The following is an 8,041-nucleotide window of genomic DNA, read 5'->3' as shown; positions in this document are numbered from 1 at the left end:
GGGGACAATGCGTGGGGGGGTCCTGTGACCCCCCCCGTGTCGGCGATCGCCGCAAACTGCAGGTCAACTGAGACAGGTTGCGGCGGGCAGCGATGCCATCGGGTCCCCGTGCGGCTGTAGGGGGGACCTGATGGCATGGAAGGCAGCGCGTCGCCTTCCTTAGGCATCGGCGCTGCCTTCCGGTGACGAGCCTGTGAGATCCAGCCCCCTGGATCTCACAGGCTGAAAGCTGTATGAGTAATACACACTGTATTACTCATACAGCTAATGCATTCCAATACAGAAGTATTGGAATGCATTGTAAAAAGGATTAGACCCCAAAAAGTTGAAGTCCCAAAGTGGGACAAAAAATAAAGTGAAAAAAAAAGTTTCCCCCCCAAAAAATTAAAAGTTTCAAGTAAAAATGAACAAAAACTTCATTTTCCCCAAATAAAGTTAAAAAAATTGGTAAAAAATAAGGAAATAAAGACCAGCTTTATAAACATATAACATGACCTAACCCCTCAGATGAACACCGTAAAAAATAAATAATAAAAACTGCTAAATAAACCATTTTTTTGTCACCTTACATCACAAAAAGTACAACAGCAAGCGATCAAAAAGGCGTATGCCCACCAAAATAGTACCAATCTAACCGTCACCTCATCCCGCAAAAAATGAGCCCCTACCTAAGACAATCGCCCAAAAAATAAAAAAACTATGGCTCAGAATATGGAGACACTAAAACATCATTTTTTTTGTTTAAAAAAAGCTGTTATTGTGTAAAACTTAAGTAAATTAAAAAAAGTATACATATTAGGTATCGCCACGTCCGTAATAACCTGCTCTATAAAAATATCACATGACCTAACCCATTTCTAAAAATAAAAACGGTGTAAAAAAAGCTATTTTTTGTCACCTTACATCACAAAAAGCGTAATAGCAAGCGATCAAAAAGTCATATGCACCCCAAAATAGTGCCAATCAAACCGTCATCTCATCCCGCAAATAATGAGACCCTACCTAAGATAATCACCCAAAAACTGAAAAAACTATGGCTCTCAGAATATGGAGACACTAAAACATGATTTTTTTTTGTTTCAAAAATGAAATCATTATGTAAAACTTACATAAATAAAAAAAAGTATAGATATTAAGTATTTCCGCGTCCGTAATAACCTGCTCTATAAAAATATCACATGACCTAATCCCTCAGGTGAATACTGTAAAAAAAGCTATTTTTTGTCACCTTACATCACAAAAAGTGTAATAGCAAGCGATCAAAAAGTCATACACACCCCAAAATAGTGCCAATCAAACCGTCATCTTATCCCGCAAAAATCACACCCTACCCAAGATAATCGCCCAAAAACTGAAAAAACTATGACTCGCAGACTATGGAGACACTAAAACATGATTTTCTTTTATTTAAAAAATAAAATCATTGTGTAAAACTTACATAAATAAAAAAAATAGTATACATATTAGGTATCGCCGCGTCTGTGACAATCTGGTCTATAAAAATACCACATGATCTAACCTGTCAGATGAATGTTGTAAATAACAAAAAAAAAACTGTGCCAAAACAGCTATTTCTTGTTACCTTGCCTCACAAAAAGTGTAATATAGAGCAACCAAAAATCATATGTACCCTAAACTAGTACCAGCAAAACTGCCACCCTATCCCGTAGTTTCTAAAATGGGGTCACTTTTTTGGAGTTTCTTCTCTAGGGGTGCATCAGGGGGCTTCAAATGGAACATGGTGTCATAAAACCAGTCCAGCAAAATCTGCCTTCCAAAAACCGTATGGCATCCCTTTCCTTCTGCGCCCTTCCGTGTGCCCGTACAGTAGTTTACGACCACATATGGGGTGTTTCTGTAAACTACAGAATCAGGGCCATAAATATTGAGTTTTGTTTGGCTGTTAACCCTTGCTTTGTAACTGAAAAAAAATTATTAAAATGGAAAATCTGCCAAAAAAGTGAAATTTTGAAATTGCACCTTCCATTAATTCTTGTGGAACACCTAAAGGGTTAACAAAGTTTGTAAAATCAGTTTTGAATACCTTGAGGGGTGTAGTTTCTAGAATGGGGTCATTTTTGGGTGGTTTCTATTATGTAAGCCTCACAAAGTGACTTCAGACCTGAACTGGTCCTTAAAAAGTTGAAAAGAAGATTTGTGTTAAAAAACAGATTTGATACATATGCAAATTAACCTAAGATGTATCCTTTCCCTGAGATGAGTCCAGCATGTAGGAGCCCAGCACCACCCCGCATCCTCAGAATCTCCTCCTTGCTAACCGACGTCAGAAAGCTAGAGCTAGCACATGCGCAATGTCCTCATAGTGTTCCTTCCCTGTGCTGGCATCAGCCTCAGGGAAGGAACTGCGCATGCGCTAGCTCGCGCATCGCGAGATTACGGTGCTCTAGCTTTCTGACGTCGGGGAGCAAGGAGGAGATTCTGAGGATGCAGGGCGGTGCTGGGCTCCTTCACGCTAGACTCATCTCACGTACAGGAATCATCTCAGGTTAATTTGCATATGTATCAAATCGATTTTTTTACACAATAAAAGCACAGAGAGCTGTGGGGACCGGGTATTGCGGATGTGCTAGCGGCCATCTAGCAACCTATATCCTCAGCTCTATACACAAAATCCTGGTGACAGGTTCCGTTTGAGCCTCATGCAGACGTCCGTGGAACATGGTCCGTGAGATACCCAACTGGCATCCTGCTTAGTTGATTGCTATGACACCGTACGCTTCGTGCCGCCGCCACAGTACAGTAATACACTCATATGATCTATAGCAGGATGCCAGTCCGGTATCTCGCGGACCGTGTTCCACGGACGTCTCCAGGAGGCTTTAAGCAGGTCTCCTGGGCAAACTTGCTAAGGGAAGTACACTTAGGACACAAACGTGTCCCGGCCGTTCCGTGCATTGGGACCACAGTTTGCAGTCCCCACTGCATGGGCACCATCAACTTGAATGGGTCTGTGATCCATCCACACCGCCCCAAAAAATAAAACGTTCTATTTTTTTTAAAGGTGCGGAGGCACAGAGAGAAACCCCATGGAAGTACTCCACAGTGCTTCCGTAGGGTTCCGTGCCTCCGTTCCACACTGCTCCTCCTGGATTACGGACCTCTTCAAGTCACAAGGTTAGCACTCCTTTTTTCTGAGATTTCTGAGTTTGGTTATCTAATCTAAGCAAACACCTTAAATTGCTTTTCAATGGCTTTTGTCTCAAGATAATGAAATGAGTTAAGAAGTTTTAGTTAACAGCGGGAGTGCTAACCATGGTACATCTGTATGGTGAGCACACGATCGGTGCCCATATATTGCAGACGAGCAACGGCCGTCTGCATGAGCCCTTAGGCTGAGTTCCCACTTCAGTTATTTACATCAGTTATAGTGAGCCAAAACCAGGTGTGGGTCAAAAACACAGAACAGGAGGAAATCCTTCCATTATACCATATCTCTGTGTAGGCTTCACTACTGGTTTGGGCTCACAATAACTGATGGAAATAACTGACCAAATAACTGAAGTGTGAACTGGGCCCTACCTGCTTGCTGACACTGGCTCTCGGCTTCGGTGCTCGCTGACCTTTGCTCAGGTCCCTGGAGGTCATCATCCATTTTGACGCTGCCTGCAACCAATCGTGGACCACAGCGGTGACTTCTCCCCTTGCGTCAAGTGAATAAATGTGACAGTACTTCAGAATTTGGGGCCTCGCTTTTAATTCCGCCAAGGGCCACATTTTGTCTAAAACCGGGCCTGGACCTATCCTCAGCATAGGTCATCAATATCAGATCAGAGGGGCTCCAATTCCCGGCACTGCTGCTAATTAGCAGGGCCACCTTTACAGTCGAGATGTCATGCAGGTAATTTTGAACAGGAAGTAACACAAGAACTTCTACCAAACAGCTGATTAGCAGGGGTGCTGGGAGTCGGGCACCCACCTATCTGATATTGATGACTTATACTGAGGATAGGTCAACAATATTTAACCACTGCACAACCCTTTTAAGGCTCATTTACATAGGCTGGGCAAATATTGGGAGGAGCCTTCCTAGGAACCTTTGTTTCTGATAATTGCCCTGTATAAATGTGCCACTAATCACCCAATGAACAAGCAAACTCTTGTTCATTGGGTGAAAGTATTGTTGATGTGGGCTGGCACCCAAAATTATTGTTTCTGGACGGCAAATTGTCCTTGATAAACGCCAATCTGCTTCCCAGAAAAAATGAATTTATATTGGGGACGAGTGATTGTTAATCCCCGTACAGTGAAGAGGATTGCTGCATTCAAATGCTGCTCTCACCTACACTGACGATCAGGAAGTTATTTGGAAAAACAGTTTGTTCCCAACATTTGTCTGCTCAGTTGGACTGTGTAAAAGGGCCTTTAGATATCATTTGGATGGCAGGTTATAATATATGGCCAATTCCAGACTGGATTTACACATAATGGTTCCAGCTGTTCCTGGAAAACAATCTTAAAATGTTTTATGTATCAAAAAGATCATGAGTTAAATGTCTGCATCCATTTTTAAGCCTCACGCCACCAATTTTTAGATTTTTTAAGACTTAGGCTACATGCACACGACCGTATGTGTTTTGCGGTCCGCAAATTGCGAATCCGCCCAAAAAAGGATGACTTTCCGTATGGCATCCGTTTTTTTTGCGGATCCGTTTTTTTTGCGGATCCATTGTAATAATGCCTATCCTTGTCCGCAAACTAGAAAAAAAATAGGACATGCACTATTTTTTTGCGGAGCAACGGAACGGACATACTGATGCGGACAGCACACGGTGTGCTGTCCGCGTTTTTTGCGGACCCATTGAAATGAATTGGTCCGCATCCTATCTGCAAAAAAAACGGAAACAAAATACGGTCGTGTGCATGAGGCCTTACTGTAGTTCAAAAATGTGAACTTATTTGTAGCAATATTGTCCTGTGTAATAGCAACCTGCTGCCCAGAAACAAATTTGTAAGGGGGTGAGTGATTGTTCATCCCCATACAGCGGAGGTGATTGCTGCATACAAATGCTGCTCTCACCTTTACTGACGATCAGGCAGGTATTTGGAATGAACGGTTTGTTCCCCATATTTGTCTGTGAAGTTGGACTGTGTAAAAGGGCCTTCAGATGTCATATGGATGACAGTTTATAATATATGGCTAATTCCAGACTGGATTTACACATAATGGTTCCAGCAGTTCCTGGAAAACAATATTAAAGGGAGCCTTTCACCGGGATTTAATGTATAGAGCTGAGGACATGGGCTGCTAGATGGTCGCTAGCACATCCGCAATACCCAGTCCCCATAGCTCTGTGTGCTTTTATTGTGTAAAAAAAACGATTTGATCCATATGCAAATTAACCTGATATGTGTCCTGTACGTGAGATAAGTCCAGCGTGAAGGAGCGCAGCACCGCCCGCATCCTCAGAATCTCCTCCTTGCTCCCCGACGTCAGAAAGCCAAAGCGCCGTAATCTCGCAATGCGCGATCTAGTGCATGCGCAGTGTCGTCATAGTGCTCCTTCGCTGTGCTGGCACCAGCCTCAGGTAAGGAACTGCGCATGCGCTAGCTCGCGCATTGCGAGATTACGGCGCTTTGGCTTTCTGACGTCGGGGAGCAAGGAGGAGATTCTGAGGATGCGGGCGGTGCTGCGCTCCTTCACGCTGGACTTATCTCACGTACAGGACACATATCAGGTTAATTTGCATATGGATCAAATCATTTTTTTACACAATAAAAGCACACAGAGCTATGGGGACTGGGTATTGCGGATGTGCTAGCGACCATCTAGCAACCCATGTCCTCAGCTCTATACATTAAATCCCGGTGACAGGTTCCCTGAACCTGGACAACCCCTTTAAGATGTTTCACGTATCAAAGGGATCATGATTTATGTGTCTATATACATTTTTAAGCTTCATGCAACCAAGTTTTAGATTTTTTAAAGATTTACTGTGATCCAAAAATGTGAACCTATTTGTAGCAAGGAAAAGACCACAGTTTGCAAGTACTTAGTCAGTGGATGCAGCTTACCTCAAAAAGCAATTATCGGAAATCTATGCTTTTCCCCACTGAAGTCTATGAGTATAGGCTCTATTTTTTAATGCTCAATTTGTAAAATTAGGTTACTACATTTCCCAGCAGAGACTTTTAGCAAGAAAGCCCGGGTCCTAATGGTAAGTAACTGGCTTCTGTATAAGCAAATCTGACTTTCCTCTGTGTTCTGCCTTTTGTTGTGCGGTTTTGGTGAAAACCTATCACCAGTCATCCAAGCCTTTAAGTCTATGGAGATTATTGTCAGTGCTATAAAACGATGCAATAAAAAAGCTTCAGTAGTGAAAATACAGATTTACAGCATTTGATATAATACAACAGATTTCTGCTGAGCACAGAACTAAATCCTGCACTGATCACCCGAAAATACATGAAAGAGCTGGAGGTTTCATTGTGCCCTGCCTGCACGTGTCAAGTTTAGGGAAAGTGCTTAAACATAGACAAGTTCTTAAAGGGGTTGTCTCACCTCAGTAAGTGGCATTTATTATGTAAAGAAAGTTAATACAAGGCACTTACTAATGTATTGTTATTACCCATATTGCTTCCTTCGCTGGCTGGATTCATTTTTCTATCACATTATACACTGCTCGTTTCCATGGTTACAGACCTCCCTTCAATCCATCAGTGGTGGTCGTGCTTGCACAATATAGGAAAAGCACTAGTCTATGTGCGCTCCCACAGTCCCAGCCACCAGAGAGGCTGATGCTTTTTACTATAGTGTGCAAGCACGACCACCACTGATGGATTGCAGGGTGGTCTGTAACCATGGAAAAGAGCAGTGTATAATGTGATGGAAAAATGAATCTAGCCAGCAAAGGAAGCAATATGGACAATCACAATACATTAGTAACTGCCTTGTATTAAAGGGTTTCTGCAGTTATTTTAAACTGATGATCTATCCTCTGGATAGATCATCAGCATCTGATCGATGGGGGTCCGACACCGGGGACCCCCGCCAATCAGCTGTTCGAGAAGGCAGCGGCGCTGGCAGTAGCGCAGTAGCGCCGTGGCCTTCTCGCTGTTTACCACAGGCCCAGTGACGTCATGACTAGTATCACTGGCCTGGGCGGGGCTACACTCCATTCAAGTGAACAGAGCTTAGCCCCGCCCAGGCCAGTGATACTAGTCGTGACGTCACTGGGCCTGCAGTAAACAGTGAGAAGGCCGCGGCGCTACTGCCAGCGCCGTTGCCTTCTCAAACAGCTGATTGGCCGGGGTTCCGGGTGTCGGACCCCCGCTGATCAGATGCTGATGATTTATTCAGAGGACAGATCATCAGTTTAAAATAACTGTAGAACCCCCTTAAACTTTGCCTACATGGTAAATGCCACTTGCTGAAGTGAGACAACGCCTTTAACGCCTATGCTCCTCTCCTGGTATCCAGCACTGTACATGTGAACAAATCCTGCTCAATTTTTTGTGTACTATTTCTGTTTCTCATCTAAGACACCAGCATATTCTGAAGTGCAATATAGACTGTCATCACTAACCATGATTCCTATCCCCAATCGGTCTAATAATCTAGATACTAGGGATGACTGAATCGACTTCAGATGAAACATCGAAAGTCGATTCGCATAAAACTTTGTTTCAATACTGTATGGAGGGAGAGCTCTGTACAGTATTAGAATGTATTGGCTCTGAGAGACTTTGCATAATAACTTCATGAATTGATTTCTACTGTAAAAAAACATTTCCCCAACTCAGGTTTGGTTTCAAATGGTACCTTGGAACCGAACCCGAGTTGGGGAAATGAGTTGTTTACAGTAGAAATCAATTTATGAAGTTATTATGCAAAGTCTCACGAGACTTTGCTAAGTAATAACTTCGGCTCATCGGCGCCAATACATTCTAATGCTTGCTCCGTACAGTATTGAAACAAAGTTTTATGCGAATCAACTTTGGATGGGGCTCTGGTTGTGGCACTGTCTGTCTCGCTATTCAAGGGATCCAAAATAATAGCGTGGTTTGAGTAGTGGTAATGACA

This window comes from Bufo bufo, chromosome 6 (assembly GCF_905171765.1).
Source record: "Bufo bufo chromosome 6, aBufBuf1.1, whole genome shotgun sequence".
NCBI classification, from domain to species: domain Eukaryota; kingdom Metazoa; phylum Chordata; class Amphibia; order Anura; family Bufonidae; genus Bufo; species Bufo bufo.
Note: the sequence above shows the minus strand (reverse complement) of the source record.